Raw genomic sequence first — 15067 nt, forward strand, 5'->3', positions numbered from 1 at the left:
AGAATGGTTAAGACAGACAGGCATTGATAGTGACTCATTAAAAAGGAAGAGAATGGCCCAGGGGTGTCCCTGACACTAGTTTTGAAAACATTTTTCTGCCCATATTCTCCATAAACTATCTTCAGTGGACCAATTTTTATCCTGGCTGTCTTTTCCCTACTTGGCTAGGAAACCATCCCATGAAAAATGGTAGATTTCTATTAGAAATAGAAGGCGAAATCATAAGCACCAACTATTAATGAGGTGATTTAAAAATATATATATTCAATCAAGAGTAATTGGGGCTGAGCATAGTAAGTCATGGAAAATTATAAGCTCTGCCCACTCTAGGGCACGACTGACTATTAAAATCTTTTTCACACCATTGCCTACAAAAAGCAGCTGGGCATCATGCCACCAAGGAGGTGGCAGCAGAATGGCCTCATTCCCTAAACAGGCTTGCAAAAAAGAGGACAATCGGTTGGATTGCTGAATCAAACTTAACCCCTTTTATGCCACGTCAAGTGGATTTTTGACAAAGAGCAGTCAAGAGTTAACACTTCAAGAGCCAGCCGGGGAATGGCTTTTCGTTTGAGAAACATGTGTTGAATGCATTTATTGAATGCCCACTATGCCCTTTTGCATCCTGGTAATCCCATTTCCTTGAATTGTCAAAACAAATGCACTCGTCCCATTTTCTTCACCTTTGCTCGTAAAGGCAGAAACTGGAGTTCGGAGAAGCCAGGGTGGTGCCAAAGATCCCAGGGGCAATCTGTAGCCGAGCTGCAGTTGTGTATTTTGATTCCATCCCCAAAGCTCATCTGGGTATCCTTCCTGTATTGGCCTGTACAAACAACACAGGGAATTAGAGTCTTCATAGGAAGGAACTATTTGCACAAACAATCTTCGAACATACTTCTCACCACCCAGGACCATGAGTAGTAGGGATCCCAGCATCCCTGAAAGTCCAAGTTCTCTTGACTGGCCCTTATCTTCCTGTCACTGCTTCCTTTTGTTCCACTCTCATCTTACAGATTAGGACCCAGAAAGGGACTTGGCTGACTTAGATGTGGGCTGATCTTAGTGTGGATCTTTTCTTTCTTACTAATAAATCCATAAGAGCCTCCTTCATTGTGTTGTACTCCGTATTCAAAAAAAGAAAGCAGAAGGAAAATAAGACTTCTATTTCAATGAAGCATTGAATTAGCTAGGATCTGTTTTGTCAAGGTTAGAGGCCATGTGTATGATGGAAAGAACTCTAAACCAAGAATTCGTTAACAAGGATTCCAGCCTCAAGTTCACTATTACAGGTGTAACCATGGGACATTTAGTTAACCTCTCTGAGTATCAATTTCTTCAACTTCAGGTGGAACTAATGATACTTCCCTACTTCACAGGAGGGTTGTGAAGCTCAAGTAATATGAGTATGAAAGTATCTGGAACATTTAGATGTGTCTTGTGCTTGTGACTTGACCCAATGGAATTCCAACCTCTGATACATGTAATTGAAGCATTACCAGGATCATAAATGGAATAGCATGAAAAGAGCAAAGGCTTTGGGATCAGATTGGTGCTGGTTCAAATGTCGAATCTACCACTTGCTAGTTGAATGCCCTTGAACAAATTAATTATGCCAGCAGAGTCTCAGTTTTGAAAAACTAAGCAATTTAAAAGAGCAATACTTGTCTCACTGAGTTGTAGAAAGGACTACAGTGGTGTGCCAATAAATGTTTACCAGCCTTCTGAATGAAAAAAGCCCTGGTTTATAGGGTTTGCTGGCTCCCGTGGTCAAAACTCTCACCCCAGCCACTTCAAGTTGCCAATATGGCGTCACTAGATGCCGAATGTGCGCACTTGGCTCTTGCAAGCCAGCCTGAGCCAGTGCCAGCCCACCTCTCATATTAGATGAGTTAATGAATGTGAAGACTCAGGACAGCTTTCCCATTTACCAGGAAATCAACAAACGTACATGGAATTTATCTTGCTTGGGCCTTGTCCTCCAAGTCCCAGAATCCGAGGCAGACACCAAGGCAAGCTGCGGAGGGGAAATCTATAAGCAGATTCACTCCTGGAGGAAAGGAAATGGAGGTGATAACTGGAGGGAAGGAGCATCCTGGTGCTGAGGTGAGAACCAGATACAGAGGAAGCTAACCAGCAGGAGAAGGAGGACTCCTTCCTCCAAGCCCCGGATACAGTGAAGGATTGGAATTCAAACCCGGCCCAGCCTTGGTATTATCCAGATCCTCCTCATTCCACCATCACCTGGGTAACTGGGGCAGTGTGCGATTAGCTGCCTGCAACAATGCCCACCTCTCTACTCCTGCACACACCCACAGGCCCTCACCTCTAATGATGTCCCCTCCCCACAGCCCACTGCCTGTCCCAGCAACCCAACTCTCTACTGCCACTCCCGACCCCTGGCTTAGCCAGGCCCAGGGCCCACTTGACCAGAGTACATCAGCCCAGAAATCCAGAAATCCAGAAGTCTGCTTGTTCTAGCAAAAAAAGCACCAGAGACCAAGAGCCCAGATCAAGAGCCAGGGGCCTTGGAGTCCATCCAGTCTCAGCTCCCAGAGGACCAGCTGCTGTGGGACCCTGGACAGGTTGCTTGACTTCTCTGAGTTTTTGTGTCTTCATCCCCCAAATGGAGGGCTCCCTCTCATTCGTACAGTTGGGATTTTCTTTCATCTGGAAATGAGGGATTATAACACTTGCTAGGCCAATACACGCAGTCATCCCCAGTCCGTGTGCGAAGAGCCCCCTGACACACAGCGGATGCAGGGGGAGATGAGGTGATTGTTAGCATTGCCAGAAATGCTGGCCTCATAGGCTTCCAGCCCCTCCAGGGTCCCCTGACGCTAGGCTGAGGCCTGGGCACCAGGAAACCACCGGACGAGTGAAGCCAAAGCTCTCCCAGGACAAAGCCGGTGACATGTTCTAACGGATTCTGAAGAGGGTTTGTGTTCCTGCCCTTCCCCAGTGTAGAGCCATTTGTACAGGCCGCCTGGAAACCTCTGCCCAGTAGCTTCGTCTCTCCGAGAGGAAAATTGGCAGCCCTGGGAAGTGAGCTGCTCCCAGGTTGGACGTGATTAGGGACCAATTTGGGCCTGTTAGCCGAGCCTCCAGTATCATCTCAGCCAATTACTGGCCCGGCCCGGCCTGCAGCTGGCTGCTCCTTCCAAGCTGGACACTTTTATTTCCAGCAGAGTTCTCCCCGCGCCTCAGGCAAGAGACCAGGGTGACTGGAGCCCATTAAAAAGATGGAGAGAGAAATAACTCACTCAGTAAGGTAACAGTGTGGGTGGGGCTGGAGCTGGAGCTTTAATTAAAAAAAAAAAAAATCTCAATAAACAGTCTTGTGCCTTGCATGTAAGAAGTATGGGAATTTATAAACTCTCCCAGCTACGGGGCTCTGATGGCTATTAAACTGCATGTCTGGCAGAGGAATTTTGGCCTTATGGGCAAACTGTGTTCTTCACCTCTGCCAAGCCAAACAGGCTGGCAACAGGAGGGAGCCGGGTGGGACCCGCTGAGATGGCCCCCCAACCTTTCAAGAGCTTCTGGGATCAGGCCATCCCCCAACCAGTGTTGGCCCTCAGGAAAACCAGAATCTGCCTGAAGACTCTCTTTCCCGCCCCCTTTCCCTGCCTCGGCAGGCACCTGGCACTCATTCCTGCCCCCTTCCAGCTAAAGCATCGCTCTCAGGAATGCAAACAAGAAGGGTCAAATCTCAAAATCACTTGTTAGTGCCCCCCCGCCCTGCCCCAGGGCTGGTGTGGCCTGATATGTTTCACAGCCCTTGCTTTCCATCATGGCCCTCAAAGCCCCCCCCCGCCCCGGCCAATCTGCCCCTTTCTTACTTCGTTCCTTGCCACTCTGTGCTTCCCACTTTTCCTTCATGCACTCTTCCTACCGTCTCTTGCCTTTGGGCCTCTGGCCTTGCTGTTCCTTCGGCCTCAAGACCCACTCCCTCCTCTTCTTGACTGGCGTAGAGTAGCCTTATGGCGTGGACCCTCCGGCCAACCTAGAGTTGACATAGCAGCCCATCAGCTGTTTCACTGTGGGGTTTTTTTTTTTATTTTTTATTGTTATGTTAATCCCCATACATTACATCATTAGTTTTAGATACAGTGTTCCATGATTCATTGTTTGTGCATAACACCCAGTGCTCCATGCAGAACGTGCCCTCTTTAATACCCATCACCAGGCTAACCCATCCCCTCTAGAACCCTCAGTTTGTTTCTCAGAGTCCATCATCTCTCATGGTTCGTCTCCCCCGCCGATAAGTTTAACCTGCTAATACCTCAGACCCCGCAACTATCCAATGGAGATGATAACACCTGCATCACAGGGCTGTGCCGAGGGTTGAGTATGTATGTGTGTGCGTACGTGCGTGTGTGCGTGCACTGTGTTTGGCACCCAGGACGCATTACGTAGCTATTTGTTGTTATAAAAGTCAGCAAACTATGGCCTGCAGGCCGACTCCATCTACCTGTTTTCATAAATCAAGTTTTACTGGAGCACAGCCTCAGCCACACCCATTTGTCTATATATTGTCCGACATTGCTTCCTGCTACCACGACAGGGCTGAGAGTTGTGACGGCAACCATATGGCCCCCAAAGCCCAGATGATATAGTATCTGCCTCTTGACAGAACAACTGTGTTGAGCCCTCCTTGAACAGCTCATGAAGACACTGACTCTCACAGCCCCCCATCCCCAGGCCACATTAGGCCCCATCCTCACAGCCCATCCTTTCCCTTTTACACACTTAGCACCACCATGTTCGGCTGTGCTATCCGCTTCCACCGTTGGGCTGTGAGCCCCTCGAGGGAAGGAGCCACTTTTTCTTCATTTACTTTTCTCCCACAGGTCACAGTGAACAAATTATGAATAATGGATGAATGGGGAAGGGACCATGCCCTGAGCCGCAGAGAGACTCAAGCACAAGCTTAGGAAGCTGAGCAACGCTGCCTCATTTGGGATGAAGCAGATCCAACTCACTGAGTGGAAGCTGCTGGGACATTTACAGGAAAATCCTCAGCCTTGTCTGACTCTTGTCCGTGCTCCCCAAGACAGAGCCATTTCAGATTGAAATAGCTTCCAAAACATGCGATGATGAGGGAGAAGAACCATCTTGATGTCCACACAGTTTTCACTATTATTAGTTCCAAGTGTTTCAAACTCTCATTTTTCCTTCTTCACTGTCTTTAGCTAACCTTCGTGTAGTGCTCAGAGGCTGCTACCAAGTTATTCATGTGAGATTTGAAGGAGTGGGTGGTGGTGAGGCAGGAAGGGGGCTGGAGACCCAAGAAACACAACAGGAAATAACATTGGGACGATGTTATTATAGCAATTCCCAAGTCATACGGAGGCTAAGAAAATAGAAAGATGGCCAAGTCTGAGGTGTTCTAGAACTTTCTTCTGTCTAGCCTTTAGTCAAGAAAAGGAGGATATCTTGAAGATAAAACTGGTAGGAGAGAAGATGCTATGACCTTGATGAACACATTCATACAATCAGGAGCCACTAATTCACAGCCTTGAAAGAAAGAACCCTTTTACACCAGTTATAGAAAATTCTCTGTGTTATAGAAGGAAGGAAGGATTTAGTGACACGCAGGTGAATGAATACAGATAAAAAAAGTAGCTTCAGTCCCTGCCTTCAGGGAGTCCATCGTCTAATGAGAGGTTAAAACCAGTAGGACTGTAATCATCCTTATAAACCTGAGTGAAAACCCAACCAATGATGTGCACAACGAACTCCAGAGATTCAATCAGTTCCTATTACTGTGAAATCTCAGTTTAACCAAAGATTCCCAGCCAGTGACGCACTGACTGTAAGCAATATTTGAAACAATAAAACCTCCTGTAACAGGAAAAGAATTCAAAGAAGCCCTTGGGATCTTTGTAAAAAGGATTGGCCTATATAAACACTTGCTGCATAATTGAGTACCCGAGCACACTGGGCAAAAGATTAGGTGAGATGAAACTTCAACAAAGCTACCAGGAGGACCCAGGGCAGCAGAAATCCCAGAACTGAAAGGCACCACAAACTCGGCATTTTCCCAATTGTATTCCTCGGGACGTTTCTAGATATTTTACCTAGAAATTGTCACGTAGGTGTCTTTACGGTAGAGTCTTTCATGTTGTTTCTTACGTGGTATGATTCTTAGAAAGGAATAGAAAATACGGCATTTCTTAAATATCTTATGTGTATGTGATCAGGAAACATGATTTCTACAGAGTATCATCCAGCTCTCACATTTTGTGTGGATAATGATAAAGGTATTGGTAATATTGTGAGCTCTTTGAGTGAAGAGTGACTCCTCTCTTCTGGTATTGCCGGTGCCCACGAGATGACCTGGCACAGAGTGCTTGGAAAATGTTAGTGGCATGGAATTACCCATCAGGTAAGACGCTGATGTCCTGAGCGTAAGTCACAGATATATCATAGCCTCAGGCCACCATCGACTTTCTACAGCACAGAGAAGGCACAGAGAAGTTCAAAAAGCTTTCCAGTCTCCAGATTCCAACTGAGCTCAATTTAGAACACAGTGTTTTCCCAAGAAACTTAAATAGCTTGTCCTTCAGCTTCCAATAAAGTCTATTCTTCCTTGAGAGATGATTGAACCAGATTCTTCTGAAATGGCCACAGCCTATGGACCCTCTTTTAGAACCCAAAGTAACCAACCAGCTCATGACTCCCCGGAAGTAGCAGCCATTACACAAGGAAAATGTCATGTGTCAATTTCATCTGAAGGTAGCAGGTTTTCTTGACTGCTAACACTTTAGAGAATGTTTTAGCAGAAATACTTGGGGCAGATATAAATAAGTTTCTGATAATCTCATGAACAAAATTCTATAACATTCTTCATATTAAAGTGCCTGAGGATTATAGAAATTCTTTTATTGGCTACATTAATTTCCTCTTGAAACATCTCAACATATCAACTCGAAATAAATCATCAGAATTCTGCAGTTTCATTTAAATATGTTAATAATTATAGCTAAACAAACCCAAGGCTGAAATTGTCTACAAAGAATGGAGGGCAGCTTGTTGGAGGTTCACAAACACAATGTAGGATAATTATACACTAAAACACTTAACCTTGGGAACATGCAGAAAATTTACAAAGATCAACTGTTCATAAAAAAAAGAAAAAAAATTAATCAAATGAGAGAGTTATCTAGTAAATGGTTAGAAAATTTGATGGGAATTCCTTTGATAACACCATTTTGATTTGATTAGTTGTACTATTTTTATATCTTCAGTAAACAGAATTTGATTATACCACTGAGCTCCTTTTCTGCAGAACTATTACAAACCCATTAGTGGCTAAGAAAAAAGTGGAGAAGGAGGATTCAAATACCTTTTTTTTTTTTTAAAGATTTATTTGTTTATTTGAGAGAGCGAGAATGAGAGAGAGTACATGAGAGGGGGGAGGGTCAGAGGGAGAAGCAGGCTCCTCGCTGAGCAGGGAGCCCGATGCGGGACTCGATCCCGGGACTCCAGGATCATGACCTGAGTCGAAGGCAGTTGCTTAACCAACTGAGCCACCCAGGCGCCCTCAAATACCTTTTTAAAATTATGACCTACTCTTCTCTCTCTTCTCTTTGTTTTTTAAGTGATACTAGTTTGTGAAGGCTGAAAGAGTCGGCAGGGTCAATTATTTCTGAGGACTCTCCTTGGCTTGTATGTGGCTATCCCTATGTCTTCTCCTAGTCTTCTCTCTGTATCTAGCTGTGTCCAAATCTCCTCTTCTTATAAGGACACCAGTCATATTGGATTAGGGTCCACCCTGGTGACTTCATTTGAATATGATTACCTCTCTAAAGACCCCACTCCAAATATGGTCACGTTCTAAAGTACTAGAAGATAGGACTTCAAAAAAGGAATCTGGTGAGGGGAGGGGACATAATTAAGCCCATAACATTAATAGATACTAATTTTTCCTTTCTCCATTTTTTTAAAGGAGCCTTAAAGCCACTGCCTTAAGAAATTTCCTCTTAAATATTCACATTTACACTCTCTGAATCTGTCACCCATATCAAATTACAAATATTTCTATTGATTTCTTAAAAATGTTATAACTGGACATTTGTACCTCTTAATCCCCTATTTCTATTGATTTTTAGTCTCCTAAATTTCTCTCTTATTTCTCTGCTTCAAGTCCCCATCATCCCTCACTTAGATTCTTGCAGCAGCTTTTGCCCTGACTTCTAACCAACGTCCAGCTGCCAGAATGATCTTTCTACATAAAAATCTTATAGCCATTCCTCTATTTAAAGCCTTTCCTGGACATTTAAACATCCAACATTCTAAGAAACTGGAAATTACACTCTTATGGGTTTATCCAAAGGAAAGAATCAGAAAATTACACAAGATTTTTGTTACAGAATTCTTTATGGTAGAGAAAATTGAAAATCAAACAAATCCCCAGGAACCAGAAGACTGGTTAACTAAAATCTGGATATGCATCCACGCCATAAAATACTGTATAGCCATAAGAAGGATGAGACCAAGGAATATGTTTGTTGACAATGAAAAAATGCCTGTCCTGTATTAAATTTTTTTTAAAGTTGAATAAGTAATGGTATATATAGTATGGTCTTATTTAAAATACAGATGGATGAAAGATAGAAAGATTGAGAGATAGATGGACCGACTGACAGAGAGAATTCAGGAAACATACAGATCAAATTGCTACCAATGGCTCTTTGGTGGTATTACAGATATTTTTTAAATTTATCAGTTATTATCTAATTCTTCAAAAATAAATATATTTGCTCATGTAATAAAGAAATTAAAGTTTAAATAGAAAAACTCTGCTAATCCCGCCCCCCCTTCCTCGCAGACATAAGTTCAAGCTTCTTAGCCTGACATCCAAACATCTTGGCCCTGGAGCCAGACTACCTTTCCAGGTGGGTATCCTGTTACCCCGCCTCACCATCCCCACCCCTCCCCACTACCACTGCTTATTCCCCCAGCATGTTGTGCTGCCTCCTACCTGGATGACTTGTTATATGTTTTTCTCACTACTACTGAACTATCTTTCTCCACACTTTTTGACTGGCAGACTCCTATTCATCCCTTAAAACCCATATCAAACATCACCTCTTCCATAAAGTTTTCTCTACCTGTCAAGACATAGCAGCTTCTTCTTCTGGATCTCCACAGCTCTTTGTTTATGCTTCAATCTCAGTATGTAACTTCTTTCATCTTGAATATTTTTTATGTTCCTTTCATTATTCTGGGGCAACACCAAAGACTATATTGGGATCTCAGAAGCTAAAGAGCCCATGAGAAGTTGGCCCCCACTGCTGATGTGGTATCCTTGGTGTAGGGCAGAGTGGGAGGATTAAAGGAAGTCTTTAGAACTCAGATCCGGTCTCCCTTCTGTAGGGCAAGCTTTTCCCAACCACCCTCACCTTTGTGTCAGGCTAGACCAGGCCCCTCTTATATCATACAGCTATGCCCTCCCCAGCCAGCATCCCTCCTAAGACTGTTTTCTCCCTTGGGGCAGGATCCATGCATGCCCAATGCATTCTCCATTACAGCCCCAAGACTCATCACTGTAGGCAGTCAGGTATTTCTTGACTAAATGAATAGGTGAGTGAGGTGCCCAGCCTAGTGCCTGGCCCACAATAGCCTCCAGGCAATATGTTTTCTTCCTCTTGCCTCCCTCTGGTATCATAAAATCTGAATATTCCACTCTGTTCTGTGCCTAAAAAATCCACACCCTCTACAGGAGACTCTAGAAGAAATCATATCACTGCTCTCTTTCAGAATGATTTTGAAATATTTCCACCAGAGACCATTCCTCTGAGGCTGGAGGAAGCTCTGGCTCATGCTCCATAATGGACTGTGACATTTCTTTATAGCTCTTCCAGGAAGGACCCCTTTCAGGACCATTAAGAAGAGCATGGACAAGAATACATGCAGCGGAGAAAAAAAAAAAGGACCAGAAGGAAATATGATAAAGTGTCAGCACTGACTTTCTCAGGATGGTAGGACAGTGTGAGATATCCTTCTCCATACTTTTCTGTAATGTTTAAATTTTTCAATAATCAACATGCGTTATGTTCATAATAATAAAACAGTATTATTTTTAAAGAAAAAGACAGTCCTGGTATGTCTGCATTGACGCATGAGTAAATCTCGAATTGCTTTTCCTCACTGATATACACAGATGTCATCCCACACCCTAGGAAAGTAAGCCCTTATTGGACAGCTGAGTGGGATGCAAAGGAAGTGCAAATGACCTCGGGTCAATCTCCTTCCTAGATCATGGGTTCCCCGCCCGACTGGGGACAGATCAGAATCTGAAACCCTGGGCCAAATAAGCCGGAGATGGTCCCCCCGCCCAGGAAAGTGCCCTGAGCCTCAGGATGAAGGTCACTGAGCTTCTGGAAGCAGAGAGAGCTCTCAGAATCCCTCCCTGCAAATATTTGAGAACAATTTTCCTGGCCTCCACGCTCAGGTTGTCTTGTTTTGTTTCATTTTTGCCAGATAAACCTCCCTCCCTTGCTTCAACCAATCTCATTCATATGAACTTACTTCCATCACTGGTTACTTCCATCGGCCACAGCTGCCAGTATCTACCACCGCCCTTAAAATGTGCCTCCAGGGGCACCTGGGTGCCTCAGTCAGCTGAGCATCGGACTCTTGATTTCGGCTCAGGTCATGATCTCGGAGTCCCGGGATCGAGCCCCGGGACGGGCTCCACACTCAGCGGGGAGCCTGCTTGTGGATTCTCTCTCCCCCTCTCCCTCGCGCCCCTCCCGCTCTCCCCCTCTCTCAAATAAATAAATAAATCTATAAAAAATAAAAATAATTAAAATACGCCTCCAGATCTGTCTCAGCTGTGACAGGCTGTATTAGGGCCATCACGGCCCTTGCTTGGAACACTGTGCCCTCATTAATCTTAAGATCCAGCTACAGTGGAGAGGTTAAAAGCAGAGCCTGGAACCAGACTGCCCAGTTCGAATCCCAGCTCTGACACTGACTGTGGGACGTTGACCAAACTCTTGGCCATCTCTGTGCCTCAGAGCAAAAAGTGGGAATAACAGTACTGACCCCCAAGGGTAGCTAGGAGGGTTAATGGGGCTCATCCTGGGTAGTCTATAGAACATTCCCTGGCACCCTGAGGGTGATGCCAATATTAACTGTTGTTATTACGACCGAAACGGCACTGGCATTCCCTTAGCTTCTTCTGTCTTGTTGTTGGGACGAGAGAGGAGCGTAGCGCCGCTAAAACTCCACATTGACTGATATTAAGATTAAAGGAAACCCCCGCAGGCCTCAGACTTTCCCCATCTGGGAATAACGCCATTGATTTTTGAGCCTAGAGGCAGCAAGGTGAATTTGCATATTTCCGAAAGAAATTCTAGAGAGGAATTGAGAGACGAGGTGAGAGAGGGGCAGAGAAAGAACAGGGACAGGGAGACAGAGAGAGAGAAACAGAACAGATTGAAACTGCTAGCCCGGCATCAGGAAGGAGGGCCTCAGAAAAGCTGTTCATTTCCCAGCTGGGTCGTTGGCTTTTTTTTTCCCCCCCTGTTGGCGCGCTCCTTTTTTTCATTTGTGTTCATACTTCCCCCTCTTGTGGCTCATCAGAAAATCGCAAGTGTTCCGCGCCTGCCAGTGGGTTTAAAAACTGGTGAGCAATCAAGGCTGGCAGTTCGGGCCAAGGCAGCTGGGTCAAACCCAGGGAGGCGGGCCAGGCTGCGTAGCAACCACACACATCACCTGCTCCTTCGGCAAGCTCCACAGGAGGACAAAGCACCGGGTCCTCTCTCACATCATTAAAGACGGAAGAGCTCCGGCAAGGAACACCTGTTCCTCTCAGGGATGCCCCCAAAGGGCTTTGGGGCAGGGGGGCATGGACTTATGTGGGGACAGGCCAGTAGGACAGAAAAGGCATACCAGCAAGTCCAAAGGAGAAGTGGACGCCTCGCTGCTCACAGCTCCCTGTCCCAAGCCATCCTCGTGCCTTTGCCATACTGCCCCACACCAAGTGCCTGTCCTTCTAGAACCAGGGTAAACGGCACCCCTCTCGTGATACTTTTACCAGCCTCTCCCCAGTCCCTTACCCCAGTGGAGGTGTTTTCTCTTCTCCCTCCCCACAGCACCTTATCTCAGCCTCTAAGTTGGCACTGGTCAGGTCTGCTTCTATTGCAGTCGTGTGTGTCCTTGTCATAACCCCCAACATTACAGTGAAGAGGAAAGGGAAGAGGCTGGGTTTTATTAATCTCCAAAGAGGGGTGCCTGGGTGGCTCAGTCGTTAAGCATCAGCTTTCAGCTCAGCTCACGATCCCAGGGTGCTGGGATCGAGCCCCGCATCGGGCTCCCTGCTCAGCCGGGAGCCTGCTTCTCCCTCTCCCACTCCCCATGCTTGTGTTCCCTCTCTCGCTGTCTCACTCCCCCTGCTTGTGTTCCCTCTCTCGCTGTCTCGCTCTCTGTCAAATAAATAAATAAAATCTTTAAAAAAAAAAAAAAATTTCCAAAGAGCCAGCCTCCAGTCCAAGACCTGCGGCAAAGGAGGTGCTTAGGAAGCATTTGATGAATGTTCTTCAGTCACGCACTTGGACGCCTCTGTTCCATGATCGAGGGGCCAGGTGAGGCTGGGTCTGAGGGTACACTAGTCCCAAAGTGCATGCATTCCTTTCCAGGAAGATTGCCCAGACAAAGACATCTACAGTTCTCTACATCCCCATCTCAAATTTATAGCCCACCTGCATTTAGAAAGTATTTCAATGATCTCTGCTACTTATTTTTAAATGATTCAGAAGAAAAGGATGGAACAGAGGGAGGGAGGGAAGAGGGAAGGAGAAGAAGGAGGAAGAAGAAGAGAGGAAGACAAAGAAGAAGAGAAGGAGGGGAGGAAGAAGGGGTGGGGGAGGGAAGGATGGGAAGGAGAAGATCGCAAAACGTCACAGTTGGTGACTCAAGCTGCAGGAGGTATGGAGAGCCATTGTAGCTCTCTTTCCACTTCTTTGTAGTTTTGATATTTTTCAAAACAAAAACTTGGGAAAAAGGCAAAAAAAAAAGGTATTTAAAAATCATTGCCAAGTTTGAAAGTAAAATAAATAGCAGAGTAAGAAATAAAATCAGGACACAAAAAATTTTGTCAACCTAGGAGCCATGAATGGGCTTTAAGGGTTACACAGCTCAGGAAATCGTAAGTACAAATGCTGCTCGTGCCTTTTCGAGGAAGTTTGTAACTTCCATCAGAGTCTCAAGGGATTTGGAACATCCCCTGCCCCTCAAAATGTTAAGATAGTAACCTAAAGGGAACCAAAAGAGTCACTGTGACCAGACACCAAGAGAAGAGGTTGCGCTGGAGAATGACTGAAGTCATCAAATTTGAGAGACAAGAGATGCCTCCGAGATCATGTAGCCCAGACCTCTACGTCCAGATGGGGAAACTAAGTCCAAAGAAGGATCACCGAGTTTGACGCCAACAAATTTAACATGTTTCACTGGCTCCTAAATGACAACTGGGCTCACAATACTGCCCTTATGCCACGGGGACTTTTCTCCCCCCAGAAAAGCCATCCTGAAAAACATTAGCAGACAATGGCTGTTTGTCGGCCCACCTAGACCAGGACAGACATCTTTGTTCTGAGCCAGATGACCGCATTCTTACAGAGCTGACTGCTGAGGACGCTTTGTCGAAGGGCTGCGGGTGTCTCGCTGGGATCAGGGAGACTCTCCGCTGTAGGGTAGAAGCGGGCCACTAACTAAGATTGATGGATGGTTCGAGCCCTGGCAGGCCCAAACAATGCGGGGCCGGCCAAGTGGGGGAAAAAATTAGTTTGCAAAGATTAGGACGTATTAACACAAGTCCGACAACTGTCATGTCACAGCTCTTCGCCGTAATGCTGATTGGCAGGCAAGCATTTCTGATTCTGATAGCCACGGAGGCGAGGCGTCCGCAATCTGTCTCGCATGACATCCACCGGCTGGCAAATCCCCCCTGCTGGAGAAGTCAGCTTTTCTTAGAAAACTGTGCCCCCTGGGTCTTGTTTGGCAGGCCCCCCTGGCCAAAGGTGCACCGGCAAGGTGGGAGAAGGCAGGGAGCACATGTGGGCTGTCAGGAAGCTCAGCCGAAGTGGAAGGTAGGCTTCCTGAGCTCAGAGCAACAAGTACTTCTCCTGGATCAGTCACAGGCCTGGAGCCAGGAGGTGGATGGCAGGCCGAGGCAGGAGGCACCAGGACCCCCCGACTTAAGGAATGTTCGACTTCACGGGGGAGCCCAGACCTACGCCTGTGGCCAAGATCCACAAGGATGCGAAGCGGTCCAGAGGTAGCAAGGCCCTGGCCGGGCCAGCCCCCTCCAGCTGATGCTAATGCGAGCCCACTTACCTCTGCCCCACCCCCTGTTCTCGGAACTAACAGGAGGCCTATCAGCGTATCAGTTTTCATTACCATTCGAACCTGAAGAATTTGGAAATAGGACTGACTTACACCCGTCCTGAGGGGCACTTTTTCTTTATTTGTCTGCATTGTTTGAAATGTTTAATGTGGGCCTGCAAAATTGACTTTGTTAAATATTGAGTAAGCACAAACGAAGCTTTGCAAAACTGTGCATATTAGTCCCCAGAGGCTAGGCTAAATGCAGTGACCAACTACTCTCAAGTATTATGGGGCTTAACACAACAAACGTAGATTTCTTACCTCTACGAAATCCACGGCCCATCCAGACACCTCTCCAGGGTAAGTCTTGTAGGAGAATGAAACTCAGCAATCCAGGCTGCTTTGATCTCGTGGCTCCTCCATAACAGCCTGAGGTCACGAAGGGAAAGAGTAAGCTGAAGGTCACCCACTGACTTTTTCATGCTTTGATCCAGAAATCACACATGCGCTCCCACACACACACACACACACACACACACACACACACACACACACACACACGGGTGGCCTGCAGCTCATTGGCTTGAACCTGTCACATGGCCTTGCCTAATTTCAAGGGGATTGGCTCTGGGAGGGAACAGATGGGACGTCTCCGCCACAGCCCACGAGCATAGAGCACACACCCTTGTACTCACTGACGAATTTAAGAGAAAGAATGTTATCATTATAG

The 15067-nt window shown here is 46.1% G+C and overlaps 1 long non-coding RNA gene across 1 annotated transcript; it reads right to left on the reverse strand.

Annotated features, from left to right (window-relative positions):
• Nucleotides 1–563: 563 nt before the first annotated feature.
• LOC115937960 (uncharacterized) lies at nucleotides 564–14846 on the reverse strand. The gene is made up of 4 exons (XR_004073170.2): nucleotides 14659–14846; nucleotides 3840–4003; nucleotides 1949–2047; nucleotides 564–823 (listed from the first exon to the last, which is right to left on the reverse strand). It is a non-coding gene; the product is annotated as an uncharacterized LOC115937960 (long non-coding RNA).
• Between the last annotated feature and the right edge of the window lie 221 nt (nucleotides 14847–15067).

This window comes from Leptonychotes weddellii, chromosome 11 (genome assembly GCF_054177405.1).
Source record: "Leptonychotes weddellii isolate Sample4059 chromosome 11, ASM5417740v2, whole genome shotgun sequence".
Lineage (NCBI taxonomy): Eukaryota > Metazoa > Chordata > Mammalia > Carnivora > Phocidae > Leptonychotes > Leptonychotes weddellii.